General features: G+C 30.9%; 1 long non-coding RNA gene across 1 annotated transcript; it reads left to right on the top strand.

Annotated features, from left to right (window-relative positions):
- Positions 1–1,176: 1,176 nt before the first annotated feature.
- LOC145269768 (uncharacterized) lies at positions 1,177–25,691 on the top strand. Its single transcript, XR_013865228.1, has 4 exons — positions 1,177–1,301; positions 16,694–16,805; positions 18,146–18,269; positions 21,656–25,691. It is a non-coding gene; the product is annotated as an uncharacterized LOC145269768 (long non-coding RNA).
- Positions 25,692–26,110: the final 419 nt, after the last annotated feature.

The raw sequence follows: 26,110 nt of genomic DNA, 5'->3' as shown, positions 1-26,110 counted from the left end.
AATAAAGTTTGTTTCATTTTGTTTTTGAGTTTCCGATTCGATTTTTAAGTTTAATTCACGCGAACGATTTTTTTTTTCTTTTTAGCTGTGATTTGGCTAGGGTATTCTTATATCGACGTTTACCTAACTTTTATTATAAAAGTTGTATTTTTATAAGTTATTATTTGTGAGTTCATTTTATTAATATAGAGATAAAAATTACCAACACCTGGTGTTTGGAAAACATTTCATAATATAAATTTCATTATAAAAGTTATATTTTTGTTTGATAAAAGAAAGCAGTCCATAAACATATTATGGGGGAAAACAGTTTATAAATTAAAATAAAAAATAGTCCGTAATATATTTTTATTATAAAAGTAAAAAAAAGAAAGAAAAAAAAAAACAGTGCATTAATTAAAAAAATATAAACAGTTCATAAACATATTATCAGAGAAAAAAAAAACAGTTCATAATTATAGAAACTTTCCATAACATATATTTTTTTATAAAAGTAAAAAAAAAAAAATACATTAATTAGAAAAAAAAAGTTCATGAACATATTATTGGAGAAAAAACAGTTCATAATTATAAATAATAAAAGCCTCCATAATATTTATTAGTATTATTTATTTATTTACTTATTTAAAAAAATCTTTTTTATAAATGTCCACTAAAGTTCTGTGACGTCACTTTACGATGCACGGATGCATTATGTAAGAAAAGCGTTAAATAATAAAAGCCTCCATAATATATTTAAAAAAATTAAGTTCGTAAATATATTATTATATAATATATATATATATATATATATATATATATATATATATATATATATATATATATATATATATATATATATATATATATATATATATATATATATATATATATATATATATATATAATATTATATAAGGTTATAATTTTCTTATAAAAGTTCAAATTGTCTGATGTCACTTCCGCCGAATGGCTTAAAAACCACGGAGATGCGCAACGTAAATTTAAGCAAATTCTCCAAATAAATAAATATATAAATAAATAATAAAAACGAAAATCAATAATATGGAATTGACTATCATCGTCTATGGCGTCGTAATTGTTCGAGTAATTTAATATGCGTCATCGCCGATAATTTTTAACAATGAAAGAATATTTATAATCAAATAAACAATTAAAAAAAATAATAATAATAATTTTCTGCGAATTTGCTTTCCCGGTCGCCATCTTAAAATGTTGACTTCCACCCGTCAAACTCGTCTCGTTTAAATCAACTTATCTTATAATCGTTTCTTTGTTAAAAACAGATTGCCAAACATAAAGTAAGTATTTATTAATTTAATTGCTTTTGAAGCTCTTTTTTATTACATTATGATTCCCTTTGTTTTACTACAGGGGCGCGTCGAAACCATTATGATTGCCTTTGTTTTAATAGAGAAATGAGTCAACATTCCATGAACATTCCATAGAAACGAAGAATGGGGCTATAGAAATCATTCGAATCGGCGTTTTTATAGTTTACTTTTGTTTTTAAAGTTTCTTTCTTTTTTTTTTCAAGTGCCTTAAAATTATTTTTATATTGAAAACATCGTAATTACCTAACATATTATTACGTACTCTAACATAATCTCTAACGATGATGCATGAATGGTGAAAAAAAAAAAAAAAACGGTTTTCAATATGATTTAGTTTAGGCATCGCCAAAACTGGGGGGGGGGGCAAGTAAGTACTTTTTGACGGGCCGTCTTTTTAAAAATCCACCAAAAATCAGGTAATTATCCGATCAATAGGAAATTTTCAGCGATTATTAAGAGAAGAATGAACTTTATAACAGTGTACTTATTTTTCATAAACGATATATATATATATATATATATATATATATATATATATGTTTTGCTTACAACCCCCCTTGTTTTAAGGGGGTACACATATGCTTAAAATAATCATCTGAAACTGAACACAACATATAGTGTTGTTGTAAGGGACAGAATTATAGATTAAAAAAAAAATTGTTTGCATACCTTATTTTGACGTCTGAATATCAGAACTTCGATTTTGATTAATTATCCCGCTTTTGAGTTTTGAAGTGTGAAATTCGGTGAATATGTTAAGTAAAATAATTAATTTAAATTACGCAAAACAAAACAAAAAAAAAGGTTAAAATGCACTGGAGGACCACCCGAAGACGATCAATGCACGGTTGCCGCACTGGTTGTTCAATCTGCAAAGGGTGTTTATTCCGAAAGCCGTTGTTAACATGGCGAGGTTGGGCGTGTTTATTCCGAAAGGCATTTTCTCATTTTCAACCTCCTCGTAATCAACTTTTTAAAGGTAAATCTTTGGGTGGTCCCCCAGTGCACTTTCTTAAAAAAAAATTTTAATATTTGTATGAAAAAGCCATTTTAAAATCTTTGATAAATAAATTAACAATTTTTTTTTAGCGAGCTGAATAATGCATGACCATTATTAAACAGGGCATGCTTTGAAGAATCGATACAAAAAAAAAAAAATTTGATAAATATTGTGCCCTTTGTGTTAAAAATAGCATCATTTTTTCGATCCCGTTTGAAAACGTAAGCCACCTTTCGACTACGGTGGACCAAATGCGCTGAAATAATTTTTTTTTATTTTGCTTTAAATTGCCTCCCCTCCACCATTTTGTGGAGCATGGCTCCCACACACATACACATTAAAAACCAAACTCATCCAAATGGTCACTCATCTGGTACTGGCCAGCCTCAGCGTTAATAATACATTGAAATTTTCGTCACTGAAAAATAAGTTTTTTTTAGCCTGTTTGGTCTTCCATAGTTTGCTTTTTATCAAACACAAACGTAAACAGTGTCGGTCTAGACTCTAGATCGACGCGAAGTAACTGGTTATCTATATGAATAAGTGGAATTATTTGAAATCCAGGTACTTATATTATAATATTTTTGCATATTCTCATAGAAAATCATCCTAAATCTTAGACAACAAATAAATAAATTAATTATTTCAAAAACCTTTTTTTTTTTTTTTTTTACATATTTATGTATGTTTTTTGTGCAAGACAAAAAATGTCAATTGTTAACTTTTTGGGAAAATTTAACATTTAAAATTTAATTAAAAATAGTAGAAAAAGATTTACATTATTCTGCTTTCTATATGATAAAATTCAGGGTTTTATCTTTCTGGAAAAAGAAAAGTTAGTCAGAAATAATGGATTTTAATAAATGTAATTTCGTTTTAAAAAACAACAACAACTTGATTTTTCGGCCAGTTTTGGCGGTGCCTAATTTAGTTAAAATTAAATCTTACAACCCTGCCACTAAAATACCACAAGAAGATATTAAACATGTTGGTATTTTTTTTTTTTTTTTACATTAGATCCACCTCCACTTTTCTTTAAAATAGCGACTTTTATAAATATTCGACTATGCTGAATACGAAAACCGCTTTGAAATTTTGCAGAAATGAATAGTTATTGGCATATAAAAAAACTATTATGCACTGTATTCTTTGGCGGCCATCTTTTTTATGCGCATGCGCACGCCATAAACAAATCTACTTATCTCAATTACACTGCCACCTAGTGGAAATGACTCGCTCCCCCCTCCACATAACGGAAACATCCGCTTTTCTGAGATTGAAACTGAGACTGTACCCCCCCTTCCCTGATTAAAATTGAGCATTTTTATACATTTGGTCCACCGGGACAATTTTCTTTTAAAATAATTAAATGCAATTTTTATGATATTTGTAAGTTGAAAGTACAGAAGAGTTACAAAATGAATTTAGGAAAACTCGTCCCTGGAAAACCTGCCCCCTTTTGCTAGGTAGGAAAACTGATCACTTAGTAAATAAATAAGGGACCAATTTTCCTACCTAGCAAAAAAGGGACGAGTTTTCCGGGCACCTTACAGAACACCATCCCTTCTCCATGTTAAGTATGTGTTATTAAATAAGGTATTTTTTACGACCTGCCCCAACGTATTATAAACACCCCCAACTATCCCATGTTAAGAATGGCTTTGTGAATAATCCCCCTCCAACTCCTGATGTTTTGAACGGCTTTCGGGGTTGGGGGTGTTTATTCCGAAAGCTGTTCTTAACATGGGGAGGTGGGGATTATTATAATATGTTGGGACACGTCGTAAAAATTTACCCAAAATAATATTTCAGGCTCACAAGAAAATAAAACAAAAAAATAAATAAATAAAAGGAGAGAACATTCAAACTCAACAATCACCTTTAAAATTGCGATTTCTATTGTTTTTCGAGTATGCTGAAAACGAATATCGAAAAACTTTCCACAGACTCCAGCAAATAAATAAGATTTTTTTCCAAAGCGAAACATATTGGCAAACCAAAAAAATGTACAAGAAAATACAATTTTAATAAAACAATTCTTTAATTAAAGTAAGATTTTTATAAAGTATAACTGCGAAAAAAAATGTCAGCAATTTTTAAAAATTTTTTTTTTATTTAAAAAAATTTTTTTAATGAAATATAAGAAAGTGAAAAAAAAATTCTTATGATAAAAAATGTGAAAAAGTGTCAGTGATATTTTGAATGAAGTGATGTTACTGTTTTGTTAGAAACATCATTTGGTGTGTGGCTTTGTTTACAGCACATGCGTATTAGATATTCTTGTGTGCATGTGCATCAGAAAATCTATAATACACGTCTTTATATATCGCAAACTACTTGTTTCTGTAAAATTTAAATGACATTTTCGAGGGTGTTTATTCTGAAAGCTGTTCTTAACATGGGGAGGTTGGTGTGTTTATAATGTGCTGGGGCACATCATAAAAATTTACCGAACTAACCCTCTTCTTAAAAAGTTATTAAATTTATGTTTTCACAATTTTTAGAGTTAATATGATACTTAAGTCTGTAATCTATGATAATCGCCCAAAAAAGTTTTAAAACAATTGTAAAACACACATTTTGTGGGGGGGCACTCTCGTACAGGTCCGCCAGATATTTCCCCGTTAGGTCGCGGGAGGGGAAGAGAGAGTCTCAGAAAAGTGCATTTTGTTTCTGCAAGATGGCACTGTCGGTCGTCGATAAGTAGATTTGTTTATGGCATGCGCGTGCAAAAAGATGGCCATCAAAGAATACAATGCATAATACAGTTTTATATATCTAGATAACTACTTATTTTTTTTATTTTTTTTTTTATTACATTTTCACCCCAAACAAGGCAAATTGCCACTTTGGTGTAGGGGGCTACTATCAGGGGCAACAACTACTGGGGTACTATGTAGGGATTTGGGCAGCAAGGTGTCGGTTCACGTTACACTTGAACTTCTGCACGTCAGTACTGTTGGGGAAGCAGGGACCTGGAATGGAATTCCAGAGTCTTGCGGTTCTGGGGAAGAAACTATTGGAGTAAAAACTACTTATTTTTGCAAAATTTCCATGCGATTTTTGTACACAGCATATTCGAAAACCTATAAAAGTCGGCATTTTAAATAGAATTATGGAGGTGAACCTAATGTCAAAATTTATTAACATGTTAAGGAAATTTTCAATGTTTATAGGAAGTATTCATTTTTTGAATGTAACTGGAAAAATAATATTGATACTGACAAAAACAAATCAACAGGAAGTGCCTCTTTCTTCACTTAAAAATTCTCAAAATTCAGAATTGAATTAAAATGTGGAAAAAGGTGGAAGAATAATACTGCTACTGACAAAAAAAACTTAAAAATTCACTAAAATTAAGGAACTAAATTTTAATGAAGTTTTCTGCATTTATTAACAATCACAGAATATAATAAACTTTTTTTTATCTTAGTGGAAATGTATTATTTATGTAAAAAAATAACCATTTTCTAAAATTCTATTTTAAGTACTAAAAACGCATTCGTTTATTTTAGTTTTGATGAAGATAAAACATCATAGATGTTAGCAATTTGTTTATTTTTTAAAATCTTTCGACACTTCTACACTATTGGGACGAGATTTTAGAAAAGGGTAATACTGAATTTCTACAGGAAAACTATGTATTTCCTGTATTTTTAAGATAATTATATCAAAAAAATTGCGGAAATTGATAAGGTAGAACATATTTTATTAAAGAAAATAAAATTTGAAGAACACAATCATGTATGCTTATATAAAGGGAGGCAATTCAATAATTGTAAAAAAAACTGCCAGGTCCACTCTTACAATTTTACAATGAAAAAATAAAAACGCAAATAAATAAATAAATAAATAAATAAAATAAAATCACAATAAAATTGAAAAATATTTGAATTATCTGCGAACTTGTTTTTCCAGTCGCCATCTTAAAATGTTGACTTCCACCCGTCAAACTCGTCTCGTTTAAATGAACTCATCTTATAATCGTTTCTTTGTTAAAAACAGATTGCCAAACAAAAAGTAAGTATTTATTAATTTAATTGCTTTTGAAGCTCTTTTTTATTACATTATGATTCCCTTTGTTTTACTACAGGGGCGCGTCGAAACCATTATGATTGCCTTTGTTTTAATAGAGAAATGAGTCAACATTCCATGATTGCATATAAACGAAGAATGGTACTATAGAAACAACTCTAATCGGGTTTTTATTGTTTATTTTTGTTTTTAATGTTTCTTTCTTTTCTTTTCAAGTGCCTTGAAAATTATTTTTCTATTGAAAACATCGCAATTACCTAACATATTATTACGTACTCTAACATAATCCGGTCCTGGATATGACCTTAAACTATATCCAGTGGTGAGGCCCCAGCTTGTGGCTTTGGGGAGTGTGGAGCCACCCTTTAATTGCCATTGCTCCCAGGTCCACTCTAACCCGGAGTGGTAATACCTGTTAGGGTCCCAACTATGGGTTAAATAGAAACCGACTTGAAAACAACAAATATATTCTATTAAAACATTTTCTTCAAAATCTTTGGATTCGGCATTAAATAATCTGAAAAGGGTTGATATGCCGTAAAACAAAAACAACCAACCAACCAATCTAACATAATCCATAACAGCCCAAAATACATGAATGGAAAAAAGAAAAACGGTTTTCAATATGATTCAGTTAAAATGAAACCTTAAAACTCCGCTACTAAAAATATCACAAGATATTTAACATGTTAAGGAAATTTTCAATGTTTATATAAAATATATTTTTTAAATGAAAATGTGGGGGAAAAAAATTGGAGAATAGCACTGATACTGACAAAAATAAATAAAAATAATTAGGAACTGTCCAACCCTAACCCTTCACTTAAAAAATATACAAAATAACTAAATAAATAGAAAAACAGAAATTCAATTTTAATAATTTTTTTTGCATTTATAGCAATCACAGAATATAATGAACATTTTTTTCTTAGTAGAAATATATTATTTTACTTAAGCAAACAAAAAAGTTTTCTAAATTTCTATTTTAAGTAATAAAAACGCATTAATTTATTTTAGTTTTGATGAAGATAAAACATCGTAGATGTTAGCAATTTATCTATTTTTTTTTTTGTAAAAATCTTTCGGTGCTTCTACACTATTGGGACGAGATTTTTGAAATCGTAATACTGAATTTCTACATGAAAACAATGGTATCTACGGATTCTCCGTATTTTAAAGATGATTTATATCCAAAAATTACGGAAATCGATAAGGTAGAATATATTTTATTAAAGAAAATTGAATTTGAAGAACACGATCGTATATGCTTATGTAAAACACAGGAGAGTCTCAAGGGAGGTGATTCAATAATTGTAAAAAACTTGTATATATGTTATTTTGATGTTATTTAATTTTTAGATGAACAATTATTTTTTATTAAACAATTATGAAAAAATCTTCAATGAAAACCAGATTCAGAAACATTGTATATATTTATGTTTATTTTGTTATTTGTTTTGTGTTAGTCACATTAAAATTTAGAGTTACTTCCCTTGTTTATACTTTCGTTTCACTTCTTTATAAAAATCAAGATGGCGGCAATTTTTCACCTGCTAACACGATTAAAGTTTATTTTTTAATAATTCAGTAATATTCAGGTAATTTTGACTCCAGAATTTGGAAGCTATTATTGTACCTTATTAGAATAAACAAAAAAATCAGTTTTTTTTCTGAAGACTCCACTTATCGACTTCAAAATCTCATCCCATTTCTTTAGAAGCAGCAATAATTCTCATATATTTTACAAAAGACACTAAAGTTCTGTAAATATTGAAGACGTGGTTCTACAATTCATTATTAAGATCGACTGAAAACAAAAACGGCTTTTTACATCTCTTCTTATATACTCTTGAGGGACAGATAACTCACTGGTACTTCCTGTACAATTGGCAGATAACTTCTAAATACTATTCCAACACATTAGTTGATAACTCTTTTCCCGCTACATCCCCCACACTGTGACCACAGGATGAATTATCATGATCATTTTTGTGTGCACCAGAGAATATGTGGAATTTTCTATGCATTTGTGCTGACAAGTTTCTTTGCACTCTTGTTCTGCAACGTGAACATTGTCTGAGGACTTTCTGTGTGTGTATATTATCCTATGTTGCTCTCTACTTCCTCTGTGCTTTCATCAATTTCAATTTCCTCTGGCTGTCTAGTCAACCTGATATATACATCCATTTTACATTTAAATGCAAACAAAACAATGACAAACAAAATGTTTGATTCAATTATAAATATATATATATATATATATATATATAACTGCTCTAAAGACATTTTCACATCTTGGATCACCAATTAAATGTAAATATATTGCTTTAAAAATAAAATACAACAAATATACAGAAAAAATAATGTTGCAATATTTTGGAGTTGCAATGGGGGTATGATCCCACACAGTCGGACGATTCTATTTATAAACGTTGCTGCTAAGAACTGGCGAATCAAATTAATTCACGTTCCGTTACCAACCAATCAGAAACCAGAATTGCTTCATAAATATTAAACCTTTTCTGGAGCAATTTCACATGTTCTTTCCCGGGTTTCGACACGGTAAGAATATTTTGTTCTGTGGAACTGTCAACTACAAACAAGTCACCTCCCAGGACTTGTGTGTAACAGCGAAATATCTGAAACTGTTCTGAAACTCCAAATGCCTTACACTTCTAGAGGTTATGGGCCCAGTCTGCATCTGAAAAACCTTCTAATTTTTGGGGATTTCTTGATTTTCTAAATACTAACTTCTGTTCTTTGGTTGATTATTGTGTTCTGTGCTAAGACTATACTGGCTTGATTATCACAATTAATTACTATGGGGCTTGTAATCAATTCTCGCTCTAAAATATTCTTCAGGATATTTTTAAGGTAGAGTGCTTCCTGGGTCGTGTGTGTGAGCGCGATAAATTCTGCTTCACACATAGAGAGAGATACAATCTGTTGCTTTTTAGATTTCCATGTAATAATAGGCCCATTTTCTGAGAGTCTGAAACAATATCCAGATACACTCTTGCGATCCTCGTCGTTTGCGCTGTTCTGAAACTCAAAATGGCTTACACTTCTAGAGGTTATGCACCCAGCGTGCGTCTTTATTTCAAGGGATCCGAATCAAAATTCGAATTGTGGCAAGTTAAATTTCTGGGATATCTACAAATCCAAAAGCTACACAAAGTACTACAAACACAACCTGAAAACAGAAACGACCCCAACTTCATTGAAAAGAACGCAACTGTCTTTGCGGAATTAATATAGTGTTTAGATGACCGAAGTCTATCACTGGTAATGAGAGAAGCCCTGGACGACGGCTGCAAAGCATTAAACATATGGAGAGAGCATTATTTATCGAAAGGAAAACCCAAAATTATTTCTTTATACACTGAACTGACCTCTCTAAAATGAATGGAAGCCGAAACTATTACTGATTATATTGTAAGAGCCGAAATGACTGCAAATTTTAAAAAAATGTCTGGTGAAGTTATAAGTGACAGTCTGTTAATTTCCATGGTCCTTAAGGGATTACCGAGTGATTTTAAGCAATTTACTACCGTGATAACCCAGAAAGAAAAACCCATGACTTTTAGCCAATTCAAGGTAGCACTCAGAAGTTACGAAGAAATTGAAAAAATGATCACAGAAAAAAACGAATCCGCAAATATCATGAAATTTAAAAATACACACATAAAAACACCAAAATCGAATTATACTCATGCCAGAAATAAAAAACGCAACTGACGGGAGTCGAGTCAATGATATCGTTTTGAAAAGAGGCAATGCGAAAATCTCACTAAAGAACAATAAAGGTGAAATATGTTTCTGTATTCTAGAAAACGCTCTTCTAATCCCAAAATTTAAACAAAATATATTTTCTGTACAAGCTGCCACAAAACAAGGTGCAAATATAAACTTTAGCTCCAATAAATCAAAACTGGTATACCCGAATGGAACTGTATTCGACATTAAAGAAAATGGAAGACTATATTATTTAAATAGCGTAGTCCCATCAAAAAACGCCTGCCATGATCTACACACATGGTATAAAATTCTTGGACACTTCAATATTCCTGATATCAAAAAGTTGCCGACTGTAGTTGATGGAATGCGAATACAAACATCAAAAACCTTCAACTGCGACGTCTGTACGTAAGGGAAAATGACAAACTATCAAAACAAGATACCAGACAAAAAGGCCAAAAAAATCCTATCAATGGTGCATTGTGACTTAAACAGTCCCGTAGAACCGATGGCCAGAGAACATTATAAATATGTGTTGAATTTCGTGGATGACCATTCAGGTTTAATAATGGTTTACTTTTTAAAGAATAAATCTGATACCCTGCTAGCAACTAAGAAATATCTAGCCGACATAGCCCCCTACGATGAAATCAAGTGTATTCACTCTGACAATGGTACGGAATTCACCAATAAAGACTTTGAACTTTTACTAATTAACCATCGTATCAGGCATGAAACATCAGCTCCTAGATCGCCACACCAAAATGGGACTGCTGAACATGCGTGGCGGACACTTTTTGAAATGGCAAGATGCCTACTCATTGAATCCAAACTCCCTTAAAACCTCTGGACGTATGCACTTATGGCGGCAGCCTATATACGCAACAGGTGCTTTAACAAAACACTATCTAAAACTCCATATGAATCTTTCTGTGGTAAAAAAACAAATTTAAGCAGAATGCATATATTTGGTTCAACTTGTTTCGCATATATAGAGAAAAAGAGTAAATTGAATATTAAAGCCGACAGAGGTATATTTCTTGGATACGATAAAAACAGTCCAGCCAATTTAATATTTTTTCCCCAAAAAAATAAAATAAAAAGAATCCGGTGTGTAAAATTCACAGACACGTTTAATTTTACAGACGAAAACCCGTCATATGAAGAGGATGAAATTATATTACCTCAAATAATTAGAACAAACGAAAACAATAAAAATGACGGAGACGAGTGTGTCCATGTTGATGATGATGATAAAGTCGAGAGATATCCCAAAAGAAATAGAAGATGACCCGATGTTTTTGTGGTCGACAATTTAAAGGATTATCAAATCGACTATTGCTGTTCAATGGAAAATGCGCCAAAAAGCTTCAACGAAGCAATTAATTCAGAACATTGTGATGAATGGAAAATTGCCATGAAAAAAGAAATAGATGCCTTAACCGAAAATGATACCTATACGGTAGTGCCTCTCCCAAGAGATAAACATGTTATTTCTACCAGATGTGTCTTTACAAAAAAATGTACAGCATCAGGCGTAGAACAGTAAAAAGCAAGATTTGTTGCTAAGGGGTGCTCTCAGATTTACAGTAAAGAATACTTTTCTACGTTTTCGTTGACCACAAACCTAACGACAATCAGAGTTTTACTGAAGTTGCATCACAATATGACCTAAACAACCATCAAATAGACGTAAAAAATGCTTATTTGAATGCCCCAATAGACTGAAATTTATATTACTCCTCCGGAGGGATTTATGATGAAAAATAAAAATAGCGTTTGGCGACTTAACAAGTCATTATATGGTCTAAAGCAGAGTGCTCAGTGTTGGAACACAATATTCCATGATTATATTATTAAACAACAATTTAGACAATGCGCTGTAGACCCCTATTTATATACCCAGCACAAAGACGATAAATTACTGATTTTGGTTTTGTGGGTGGATGATATTTTTATCGCATTAAATTGTGACATAATGTTAACTGATGTTAAGAACAAATTAAGTAAAAGATTCAAAATGACCGATCTTTGCAAAATATCCTGGTTTCTGAGGATAGAATTTACTCAAAGCAAAGGACTTGTTACGATGACGCAATCGAGATACATCGACAAAATACTATTAAAATTTGGAATGGGAGAGTGCAAGAAACGCTCTGCACCGGTCGAAAATGAGATTAATAAAAATATACACACAGAATCGGAAATAATAAATGACACACAATATCGCGAAATTATAGGTAGTCTTATATATTTGATGACTGCAACCAGGCCCGACATATGCTATACAGTAACAAAACTGTCACAAAAATTATCACGACCGACAATGAAAGATTTAAACAGAGCTAAACAAGTCCTACGTTATTTAAAAGGAACTAAAGAACAGAAGTTCAACTTATGAGAAGGCTCTTACTTTTTTTTTTGCATGAATATCAGCGAAAAACCCTAGGGGTAATGCTCAGAATATATAGATTTCTATATATAGATTTCAAAAAAAAAAAAAATTAGTCCTGGACAAACGTTAAACTGTATCCATTTTATTTGTATTAACACTTTAACCTACTAATACTTTTGTTTAGAAAAAAAAAATCTTTATAATTTTCCTTTTTGACATTTGAACACAATTAAAAAATGGCGTCTTTTTAAATGCTAAAATTCTAAGATCCAAATGATTTCTAATTTTTGTTATGTCTAAGTAAATATAAAAATATATATTTATTTTTGAGCAGAACAAACACAAGGGACTTTCCCATTATTAAAAATAGGGCGGACGTTGCAATATTTTGGAGTTGTAATGGGGGTATGATCCCACACAGTCGGACGATTCTATTTATAAACGGTGCTGCTAAGAACTGGCGAATCAAATTAATTCACGTTCCGCTACCAACCAATCAGAAACCAGAATTGCTTCATAAATATTAAACCTTTTCTGGAGCAATTTCACATGTTCTTTCCCGGGTTTCGACACGGTAAGAATATTTTGTTCTGTGGAACTGTCAACTACAAACAAGTCACCTCCCAGGACTTGTGTGTAACAGCGAACCATCTGAAACTGTTCTGAAACTCCAAATGCCTTACACTTCTAGAAATAAAATTCTCAGCAGCGTAAAAGCAAGCCTTAATAACCAGCCTGCCACCGGGTTTGGCCCATGAGCATCTTGGTGTTATGAACTGCCATTTTCAGAGCAATCTAATGAGAGATTTTCCAACTCACAGAGCAAGCGTGTAATGCATGGGTGACAGGTGACCAAACTCTCGTGATCTGCAATAAGAGAGCATTTAGCAGCTGAGAAGACTCCCATCTGTTAAACAATTCATTTGCACGACCACACTATCATTACAAAAATAATGTGAATAATTGCCCTATTTTAAGTGTTTCTAAGACATATTGCCACAGACGTAGGAGGTTACTATTTAAGATTATATCTACAGTAGTGAGTTGAGCAGCAAGATATCTGGTCATATTACATTTAAAGTTCTGTATGTTATTAACAGTCAAGCAGGAAAGAGGGAGAGAATTCCAAAGTCTAGTTGTTCTAGGAAAGAAAGTATTATAATAGAAACATAAGCCGCCTTCAGGACTCCAAGCAACCACAAAGAGTAAGAAAGAATATAAGAGAGTTGTATGCTCAGTCTGTCAAGTTCAATGTAGCTGAGCAGTAACTTGGTTTCCACCAGTTTGGCAAATAACAAAGAAGATCCTGAATAGAAGTGTGTAGTCTATCCCGACCATCATCAAAGGACCTCAGGTACTCTCATCAGCATCGGACAAAGCCAAATTCTTTGCCAAGAACTTTGCAGGTAATTCTACCCTATGCGATGAGGTCCGCCAACCCCCAACCCCATATTTCCTCCTGTGTCTGAAAACATGCTATACAACATACAAATATCGGCATGATGTTGCTGAGCTTATGAAAAACCTTGATTACAGTAAAGCAACTGGCCCTGACGGCATTCAAATTATAGTGCTAAAAAAAGCTTCAACCAGAACTAACTTCCATACTTACAAACCTGTTTAAGCGTTGTCTAAAGGACAATTGCTTTCCAACACCTTGGACAACACCTTATCAGTTTGTCCTGTATTTAAAAATTTAGTTGATCGATCATCTCCCTCTCAATACAGAGCAATCAGCCTCTTGTGCATCATAAGTTGCTGGAAGTTTTGTTAGTGAAGTAGTAAGTCACCTCAGCAAAAATAACCAACTCAGTGACATGCAATATGGTTTCCATGCTGCTATATTTACAGCAGATGTCCTAACAGATATATCTTATTACATTTGCAAATCTTCGATGAAAACTTCCTTCATAGGGCAATTGCTCTTAACATATCAAAGGCTTTTGATATGTTATGGCATAAAGGTCTACTCTTAAAAATGTCCAGTTATGGAATAGCTGGAAATCTTTTTTCAATCATTAATATTTTCCCTCTGTCAGGTTCATAAGAGTAGTGATTTATTAGCAGAAATCAGAAGCTCACATATTAATGCTGGAGTCAATCAGGGGTCCATTCTTGGCCGAGCTCCTTTCCTGAGCTACATCAATGATCCAAATCACACCCTAAAATAATTTGTAGACATTTTTACTGATGACACTACCATCTATGGCAACACATTAAAGGCCGTAAACAACTGATTCTCTCTCCTCATATCTTAATCATGTGGTGCAATGTGGAATGAGGTGGCTGGTTAATTTTAATGCATCTAAAATAAAGCTTCTATCTTTACATCATCAACCCTCTGGCATCAATTGAAATAAAAGGCTCTCTTGAGGAGGCTCCATGTTTTGAGAAGCTTCTGGTCTGACCTTTGCTCTGAGAGGAAAAACAGACATGATATCCGTAGCCAAAGCAGCTTGAAAAATGGTGAAGTCACTCCAGGGGATATCTCACTGCTGATGCTATTCTTTACCTGTATAAGAGCCAAGTATGTCCAAGGATGATATATAGTTGCCACATCTGGTCAGGAGCTGCTAGAAAGACCTTATCTTTGCAGTGGAAGATGCCCTTTTCTCTTCCCTGCAACCTCTTTCCAACAGAAGAGACATTGGTAGCCTGCCATTGCATTATCATTATTTTCATAGCATGGGCTTGCCTGTGCTGTTTTTCTGCTTTCCATCTGACTACACTGTGGTCGTCTTCAAGCCCTATGTGAACAAGTTCCGGATGAGCCGTCCACTTAAGTCATCCAATTTACAAAATTTCCACGACTAAGGATTAATATGATGTTTTGCCATTGGCTACCATACCTCATTAAGCCTTATCCTCCAGTGTTGGCTCCTTCGTACAATAAGAACAAAAAACATTTTAGGCATCTAGAGACGTATACACTCAACAGTAGGATTCTCCTGCCTATTTGGTATGTTGAGATATTCATGTCAAGGGGCACAAGTGCTATGAGTTCATCAGAACACTTTCATTAAAGTAATTGTAAAACAGACACATGGATGGAACATTATGACGATGGGACAAGAGCTGCGGCTTGGTTGATAGTAAGAAAGTGTCACTTCTCATCAAGCAAGTTCCAGTTTTCCTGCCATGCAAAAGACCAAGTTCATCAATGTCAATTTTATCGATTGATTTTATTTCATGTTTAAATGATTTTATTTCATGTTAAATTGATTTTATTTCATGTTAAATTGATTTTATTTCATGTTTAATTGATTTTATTTCATGTTTAATTGATTTTATTTCATGTTTAATTGATTTGATTTTATATTTAATTAATTTTATTTTATGTTAAATTGATTTTATTTCATGTTTAATTAATTTTATTTCATGTTTAATTAATTTTATTTCATGTTTAATTAATTTTATTTCATGTTAAATTAATTTTATTTTATGTTAAATTGATTTTATTTCATGTTTAATTGGTTTTATTTCATCTTAAATTGATTCAATTTCATGTTTAATAGATTCCATTTCATGTTGAATTGATTTCAGTTCGTGTTTAATTGATTCTTTTCTATGTTAAATCAGATTGTAAGTTGTTTGAATTATGGACATACTGGTATTAGCAATGGTAAGAGCTCCTTGAAAAGATTTCTCATAATTTTTAAAGGAAACGAAAGCTTTTTGTTTGTACCTATTTACTATGCCTCCCCACGGGACAGAGTTAGACACCAGGGTCGTTTTTTAATGTGGAGAAAAGGTACAAAAATAAAAATTGTCTCAGTCGTGAAGGATTTCTCCTCCACCAAAAGAGAACAAGAAATAGAAGTGCAGCATCTGAAGAACAGATACTACACTTTGATCTTGTCCCGAAGGCCAAGTTGTAGCAAAAAATCTCATCCATTTAATCAGCTCATTCCACTAAAAACTAGAATTGTTATTTTTTTTTCATTTGTAGATTTTTGTGAGGCAATTAATTTGAGCACCATAATCTTTATGAATGTTCTGATCTGTTGCAACATCACTAATGTATGATTTATTTTTTGGTGTAAAAAAATACAATAAAAAGATTTAAATGTTTTGAATACATTTATAACAATGATAACAATTATAATATTACTTTATAATAATGAGAAATTAGAATGATTATGTCTCTTTTTTGTATTAAACGAAATTTTTTTCGATTTATTATTTTTTCAGACCTATTCAAGAAAATCTGAACTTCCTATATCGATTGTCGAAATCATCAAGCATAGCTTTGTAACTTTTAAAGAAAACATACTGCTTAAGATTGAAAGATTTGCAATAACGGGTAATTATTCCTTTTTGATAAAAATGTTTAATTTTTCATTTTTTCTTTAATGATTATTTAAATTATTTGAATTTTATTTTTTTGAATTGTAAATTTTTGTAAGGTCATTTAATTTGAACACCACAAACTTTATGAATGTTTTGCTCGGAAATTTGACAAAATAAAACAGATGGAGCTATGAAATTTTTGATAAGGTAAAGTAAAAAATAATTGAGATACTTTATATTTATTTGCATTTTTAGAAATACTGTTCTCATTTTGAGTATTTTCACAACGTTTAGATGGTCTTACTTTCAACATTCTTGAACTTGGAAGTATGTACTGAATTTCATGAAACTTTCATAGTTCATGTCATAAAAAGAAATTCAGAGAAACCACAATTTTCAATAAGTGGCCCTATTGAGATAATTTTACTTCCTGAAACAAAAATGTAGTAGGCAAAAAAAAAAAAAAAATAAATAAATGTTCTGTCAGCAACAGTACAACTTCAAAATAGTCAATATCGCCCACCTCCAGAAGAGAGGGAATTCCTGTCCGTGATAACCGTGGTAAAAGAAGACACACTCCAATCGCCAGAAACACCCACACACACAGTTTGCAGGACACTGCCGACTCGTCTCTAGCCTCCTGCTTTTATAGTGGCCGGGAATTATCCATTTGCATAATCACATGAGACAGAAACGTGATTTTCCGAGAGTTGCATGGGGTAAATGCTAATAAAAACCCCCGGACGCCATCTTGGAATTCTCTTTTTCCCCCCAACTGGTGACACAACAGACGTACCCGAGGTAAGCTCTTTTTCCCCTCATTTTAGTTATTGCTACTTCTGCTACACTTCCTACAGGAAGTCAGTCATTGTATTATTATTCCACATCGACAGGTCATAAAGCTGTAAATCTGCAGTGTTTTTTCTTTAATATATTGATTCAATTTGATGTTTGTTTAATTGATTTAATTTCATGTTTAATTGATTCCATTTCATGCTAAATCGATTCTATTCTATGTTAGATGTTAAATGCAAACAGACTGCTTAATGTCCAAATAGTTTTTGAATATCAGTTAATTATTTTTATTTGTTAAATGTAAAGTATTCTTTATTTTTTAATGATTTTTTTTCATTGTTAATGTTTTTTTTTCATTTGTAGATTTTTGTAAAACAATTAATTTGAACACCATTACCTTTCTGAATGTTCTGATCAGTTGCAACATCACTAATATAAGATTATTTTTTGGTGTTAAAAATACAATAAAAATATCAATGTTTTGAATACATTCATAACAATGAGAAATTAGAATGTTTTATGTCTTTTTTTGTATTAAACGAACATTTTTTGATTTAGTTTTTTTCAGACCTATTCCAGAAAATCTGAACTGCCTATACCTATTGGCGAAATCCTCAATCCTAGGTTCGTGACTTTTAAAGAAAACATACTGCTTAAGGTTGAAAGATTTTTTCAATAACAGGTAATTATTTCTTTTTGGTAAAAATTTTTAACTTTCATTTTTCTTTAAGGATTATTTTAATTGTTTGGATTTTATTTTTTGAGTCGTAAATTTGTGTAAATTTTTGTGAGGTAAAGTAATTTGAACTCCACAAACCTTATGAATTTTCCGCTCGCAAATTTAAACTGTGCGTAATATTTTGGAAAATAAAAAAAGATGGCGCCATAGAAAGTTTTAATAAGTTAAAAATAATAATATATTTCTGTATTGATATTTAATATTTATTTTTAGTATTTTCAGAACGTTTGGAAGACTTTACTTTCAACATTCTTGAACTGTGAAATTTGTATTGAATTTCATGAAATTTCCATCGTTCATTTCATAGAAAGAAATTCAGAGAAACCACAATTTTCAGTAATTGGCCCTCTTAAGATAGTTTTTATTTTTGCAAGAAGACAGTCATTGTACTATAATTCTGCATCAGCAGGTCATAAAATCTGTAAATCTGCAGTGCTTGTTCTATAATATAAAATCATTAAATCGTCAACGTTTATTCCATAATAATGAAATCTCTATTGTTTTTCATGAAGTTCAACAATTCGTTTCCTGACATTTTGTATGTAAACACACAAGCTCTCAGTAATATTTTTGAATCTCCTGTTATTTAATGCTAATCTGTTAGAATTCTTCAGATTTTTAATTGTCATGTAATATGCCACTAGATAGTTGGAGACTCATGGATGATATATATTGAGTGTTTTGAGAGAAAATACACCTTCCTTCTAGAAATAATGTTTGAGATGTCCTATTTAAAAAAAACATCCAATCTACAAAACGTCTTATTGAACAGTCAAAAGGTAATTGAAAGCGTATCAAGTGTTCAGAAATATTGGCTTTATATGCAACACATATATGTTGTGGACACATTACGATATTGCTTTCTTGATTTACCTCATTATAAGCTATGCCCATAATAGTCCTCATAATTTTCAAAATCACATTCACAGCTAATCCAATCCTTTATAAGTAATATCTATTGCCATGCTAAACTATGATATGATAGGTCCAAATTGATCTTTTACAGGTTCTTTAAAGTAGACAGAGCAAAGATCTAAGAGCACAATATTTAATGTTAAGCTTAAGAGTAGGAGAAAATACATACTTATCAGATCAATATTTGATCAACATTGGCTGCTTTTTTATATATTTTGGTGCTAAAATCACTATCAAAAGTTTATGCATCGATATAAACTAGCTCCTAATAGTTAATAACACAGCCAACTTTTGTTTTTCCTGCTTGATTACAGCCATCAGTATGAGTAGCCAGTACAGGAGTTCTGATCTTAGTTTATGGTAAAACGCCATCCAACAATAATGTATCACTCTAATTGGTTGGTTGGTTGTTTTGTTTTATGGCATATCAACCCTTTTCAGGGTATTTAATGCCGAATCTGGTGATTTTGGAGAACGATTTTTTTAATATAGTATTTTGTTTTTTAAGTCGTATTCTATTTAACCCATAGTTGGGACCCTAACGGGTGCTACCACTCCGGGTCAGAGTGGACCTGGGAGCAATGGCAATTAAAGGGTGGCTCTACACTCCCTAAGGCCTGCAAGCTGGGGCCCTCACCATCGGATATAGTTTAAGGTCATATCCAGGGCCACTCTAATTGGACTATTCTCTGTGGATAGAGATGATAGTTCAGCTTGCTTGGTGCCTTACATCCTGAAACTTTTTATTCACTAAATTAGATCTCCCCTAACTTAGCGGTAGAGAATCTGCTTTTATTGCTTTTTTTTAATCATCATTTCCAAGCTATGCAGGTCTTTTACAATTATCAGTTTATAAATTATAACCTTACTTTCACTTGCAAACTCTATATGTCTGCATTACAATGCCAAGAGTAATCCTCATCAAGTCCAACATATTCTCTTGTTCAATATGGTGAAGGAGAACTAAGAATAACGAAAGTGTTTCAGCGTGTTCTAATTGGTGGAGAAATATGGCTGCAAGTCTTCCCCTTTTTATTCTAGCAAATGACACTAATAAATGTCGCAAATACGACTTTTGTTTAAATGCAAAACGTGTGTGGCTTTAAGGTATTTTTTTCTGGGAAAAGCAGATGAAAAACACTCATCCACGTGAGAAAACGATCCTGTCAGAGACAAAGCACCGAATAGTTAGCAGACTTGAATAAAATCCTTGCTCGTAGATAGTGTCGATGGTCTTATATAAGTATGTAGTTCATATGTACCTGGATAGCATCTCAACAGGATACATATTCTTACGCCGAATGGTCACTAAGCAGTGACAAAACTCCATTATTTCTCACTTTACTACTTGCAGTCAATGTTTTATACCTATATTTCTTAAAGATACTATGCCAATAGGTTTTGTCTTTAACAAGTTGTTGCAGTGAGCCCTGTATAAACATTCATAATTTAAAAAAAAACGAGTTTCCAGTATTGTGAATGATATGTTTTCAATTTTACACAAAAACTTATTTTCATAAAAAATTGAATTTCATCAACTAAATTAATACATAATAAATGACAATCAATTTGTATATGTGTATAAATAAAACTAATTTTAATAAAATCAAGTCATAAAAATATAAATATCATAACTTGTGTTTCTTTAATATTTTATTAAATTATTCAAAAATATTTCTCATCAATAATGACGGTTTATTACATTTTTAATCTTCCACTTAATGTTATTATTAATACGGATAAAACTTACATAAATTTGAGACGTTTTCACTGTTTCTTCAAAATTATTCTTATTCTTTTTTGAGTTAAGTAAAAATAATTTAAAAATTATTTAGTACTGGTAAATATATGAACTAATGAAATATATTATGACATGAAAAAGTTGAAAAAATGCAAAAAGAGTTTTAAGATTTATTACATGCATATTAGACATTTCCATTTTTTCTGTGAAAAAGATGAATGCTTTTTATTTGGTTATGTTTTATGGCATATCAGAGAAATTATGGTGATTTATATATTCTTCAATTTCTTCGAATTTTCAAACATTCGCATTGTTGAACCAAAAGCATTGGACAAATTGCTAGATTAATTTATGCATCAGGAAACATTAGTCAAAACGTGTTGCAGACTTTTGTTGATATTTAGTTTAATATTTATAAAAAAAGAATTCCTTTCTGCATGGAAAAGTATTGCAACAAATTTCCTGATTAGATTTTTACTTTAGTCAAAAGGTCTTTTTAAAAAATGTGTATTATTATTATTTAATTGTGCCTTTAGCTCACAATGCAGATGTCTATCTCTAATATATCCATTTTAAAAGCAACCGTGTATAGACCTTAACATTATTAACACTATTATGAAAAAATGTATAAATTATATTATTAAATGAAATTTATCTTTATTTCATTTTGCAGAATATCCAGCAATCAATACAATGAAAATTGCACAAAGTTAAAAGCCAGAAAAAAGAGAAACCATATACTTCAGAGTTATTTCTTTATGAAGTAGAATTTTATGAAAATGCAGGAAAAAATCCTGACAACTAAGTATTTTTTTCTATTCTATAGGAATATTAAATATGGTATTAGTTGAAATAATTATTGCAAATGCATATGAATAATCGACTCCTTGACAGTTTTATAAATACAGTGAATAGTAGAATAATAAAAATTTAAGACTTTAATAATCAGCTGCAAAAATGGTGGATTTGTTAGAACTTTCCATTAAAATACACAAAAAATGAATTGTGAGAATCTATGTACATTATGTTAATATGTAAGGTTTAAATATTATCTTATAAAATGCATAAATATTCAGTGGATCTATCATATATGTTGAGTATATATTAATCAATTCATATCCAATATTGATTTTATGTGGATTGTTTATTATAGTGAGCTGGCACACAGAGGGCCATACATTCTGTATATATTTACATATAATTATATTAGTGTTCGGACGATTAATCAGAAGCAGAAAAATCCAAACTTTTTGGGGTATCGGCATCGGAAAAATTAGTTTAATTTCTGATTCAAAACTGATTCTTTAAAATTTTTAAATATAAAATGAAACAAGCACAGATTGATTTTTTTATTAAAAGTTGTTCCTTTACAACATAAGACTGAGAAGAGCCCTACAATGGATTATACATCTCATTTACAGATTTAACATTGATTAGCAGAGTTTAATTTATTTTATTTATTGGTCATTTATCAAGAGATAACTTGCCCATTGCCTGTTTTGCATCTATTTGCTAAAATGTCTATGTGTCCTCATCCGATGGAGATCATATGATTATAAAAACGTTTTAAATGCTCTGAGAGGGGGTTACATTTCGTTGGCGCCAGCTGTACATTGGAGTGTCTGTCATTGTGTTCTGAAATAATTAAAGTTTTATGACACCCCTTTGGATACAAGAAAATCCTTAACGGCTATGGCAATTGTTATTTAAAGCATATTTGAAAAACTATTCCCAGATGTAGACTCTCTAAACCTAATTTATTTTGTTTTATTAGTTTTTATTGTAAGCAAAATAAATATTCTAGAGTTCACTTGCCTATTCATTATCACAGATTTTAAAAAGCATTTCGCACCTATTTTACAAATGGCCATATGGTATCTATTAGAGACTTCACACTTTAATACCCAAGATTTAATATGCTTGGAATTCTTTTGCACTGGTTTTGTCTGATGACCACATCCTTTGAAATAATACATGTTTCCTTATATTTTGTTTTGTCACAAGTGAAAATATAAATGAAAATCTCACAAGAACAAACATTGAGAAGTTTATTAACTTAACAAAAGTTTCATTTACATTTACAATACCCAAAACATATGAGATTCTATTTTTAGGCGATTATGTGTGAGCACACTGAAACGCTATTTTAGAATTTAGAATGGGGCTTCAGTGTTGCACTAATTCTAAAGCCGATAAGCAAAATCAAAAAATCACATGTACTTGCTAAATTTTTTGTATTGCCATCCGTACTTATGGTTAGTAGTAGGAAAAGAGTCGTTTTTATGACATTTAACAATACTATATGATGTTTAACAATACTATATATAAATACAATAGTCTGTGTGTTATTTATTTTGTGTGTCACGATTACATTGGAGTGACTGTTGTCTGTTATGGATTCCCATTTCTTATAATAGATAATTTCACCAAGAATTCATAAGTTTTGGTTTCAGTTTAAATTATAGCTGATGGCACTTAAGCCATCTATTGTTTTTAATAAATAATTTTACCAAGAATTCTTCATAAGATGTAACATGCTTTGAATTTGTTTGCACTGGTTTCGTCTGATCACCACATCCTTTGAAATATTTCATGTTTCCTTATATTTTGTTTCATTTTTTCACAAGTGATGGTGATAGATGAAAATCTCACAAGTTTATCAAAACTTTGGAAGAGCAAACATTGAGAAGTTTATTAACGTAACAAAAGTTTCATTTACATTTAAAATACCCAAAGCATATGAGATTTTACTTTTTTAGGCGATTATGTGTGAGCACACTGAAACGCTATTTTAGAATTTAGAATGGGGCTTCAGTGTTGCATAAAAATATAAGTAAACTGACCCCATTTCAGTACATTATGACTGTTTAACAGTTAAGTAATTTTTACCACTTATTCTAAAACCGACCAGGAAAATCATAAAATCACATGTAATTGCTATATTTTTCGTATTGCCATCCGTACTTATGGTTAGTAGTAGGAAAAGAGTCATTTTTATGACATTTAACAAGACTATATATAAATACAATAGTCTTTGTGATATTTATTTTGTGTGTCACGATTACATTGGAGTGACTTGTCTGCTATGGATTCCCATTTCTTATAATAGATAATTTCACCAAGAATTCATAAGTTAAGTTTCGGTTTAAATTATAGCTGATGGCACTTAAGCCATCTATTGTTTTTCATAAATAATTTTACCAAGAATTCTTCATAAGTTTTGGTTTCGATTTCGATTATAGCTTTTATCCATTCATTTTTATAAACAATTTTATCAAGAATTCTTCATAAATTTTGGTTTCAGTTTAGATTATAGCTGAAGGAACTCAAACTGATGCACCCAACTCATATGGATATATATTTTTTTAAACCACAACTTTATAACATATAAAAATCTGTAGAACATTATCTCCATAATAATATATACAAAATCTGTAAGAGTTAAAATATCATATTTAAGCGTAATTTACAACCTGGCTTTGCCAGGCGCTCCCTGCTAGCTTAAATACTTTTACAGTTTTCACAAGAGTTTTTTCTAATAGCAAAGAAAATCAGTTTAGTAACCCACCAAATTTATATAATTAAAATAAAATTTAAACATTCATAGAAGGAAGGCACATAACACTTAACAAAGCCCAATGCCCTCTCCATGTTAAAATGGTTTTCTAAATAGTAATGTCATTTAGAAATTTGTTCATAACAATGGGAGGGGGTGTTGTTAATATTTTGTTCAAACATCATTTTCTCATTGTACCTACCAATTGTCGACAATTTTCAACTGTTTATGAAAACTTGCAACGCTTGCCCCCCGATCACTGCCCCATATTACCATTGTTAAAATGTATTATTGAAATTTATTATTGTCAATTTGTAGCTTGTGATTCACTTGCTGAATTTTTCAACATCTTCCCACATTTCTTTTGCAAAACAATCAAACAAAACACAAAAAAACAAAAAACACAAAAACTGCCGACGTCATTTCATTTTTAGTATAGTTTTCAAATAGAGATATTAATAAATTCTCCGCCTAGCGCAGAATCTAAGCAAAAGGGGTAGACACTTTCCAGTCAAAATAAGTCGGGAATAATTTGAGGAAATTTAGTCGAGTTGCTATAAAATTACAGACGTAAAATTTGTCAACTGAATTCTTTTTTTAAGATAGTGAGAGTGAAACCTGTCGCCATATTATCCAATTGTACTTAAATTAAGTTGTTACAGGAAAATGTAAATAAGAAGAACATTAGATAAGTGAAAATGAGATTAGGATTAGAAATACAAATCAAATTAAACCTTTTGTTGCCTTTCCATTTGCAATACATTACAATGAAAATATTTGAGAAAAAATACACCCATAAATTACCCGAAGGTTTATGTAATAATTTGAAAATTTATAAAAAAACGCAAATCTCTAAGGAAATATTTATTAATATTAAAAGAATCGGAATCAGAAATTTAGAAAAGAATTGGTAATTGAATCGGAATCAGGAAAAATCACAAATATATATAATCACTTATATTGGAAAATGTATTCATAGAAACAAATGTACATTTACTGAATCTATAAAATAGCTATCCAATATTCATCAATCTATTTGAAGTCTGTCATATTGTAAAATGTTTTCATGTGAAATGTATTTTATGACTATATAAAAAACAAACATTTTACTAGTAACTATATTTCTCCTACTCTTAGGTTTAATAAATGGAACACTCGGAATATTTGTGTCAAATACATATGACTAACGTACCTTTGGATGCATATGACCAATATACCAATAAGACATATATATATATATATATATATATATATATATATATATTATATATATATATATACACATGTGAGCACAAAAAATAGGCCAAACATTTTATACATTTTATTGCACTAAAATTATATTGAACAAAGAACAATTGAACAAGGAAGCTTAAACGTTACTAATAACACAGAACAAGACATTTACTTCAATAAATGCTTAGGATGGAATTGATTTCTTTAAAAGATCAATCCTTTTAGACATTCTCTCAACCAGAGTGGAACACTGTAAAGAGGAGATGCTATTCCATTCGCTTTGCACAGCTTCTTATAGTTTGTCATTCTTCCTGAAAATTCTTCTGGCCAATGCACGAG

This window comes from Euprymna scolopes, chromosome 45 (genome assembly GCF_053919585.1).
Source record: "Euprymna scolopes isolate OS-2025 chromosome 45, ASM5391958v1, whole genome shotgun sequence".
NCBI lineage: Eukaryota > Metazoa > Mollusca > Cephalopoda > Sepiida > Sepiolidae > Euprymna > Euprymna scolopes.
The sequence above is the reverse complement of the archived record's forward strand: the minus strand, read 5'-3'. Positions and strand labels throughout refer to the sequence as shown.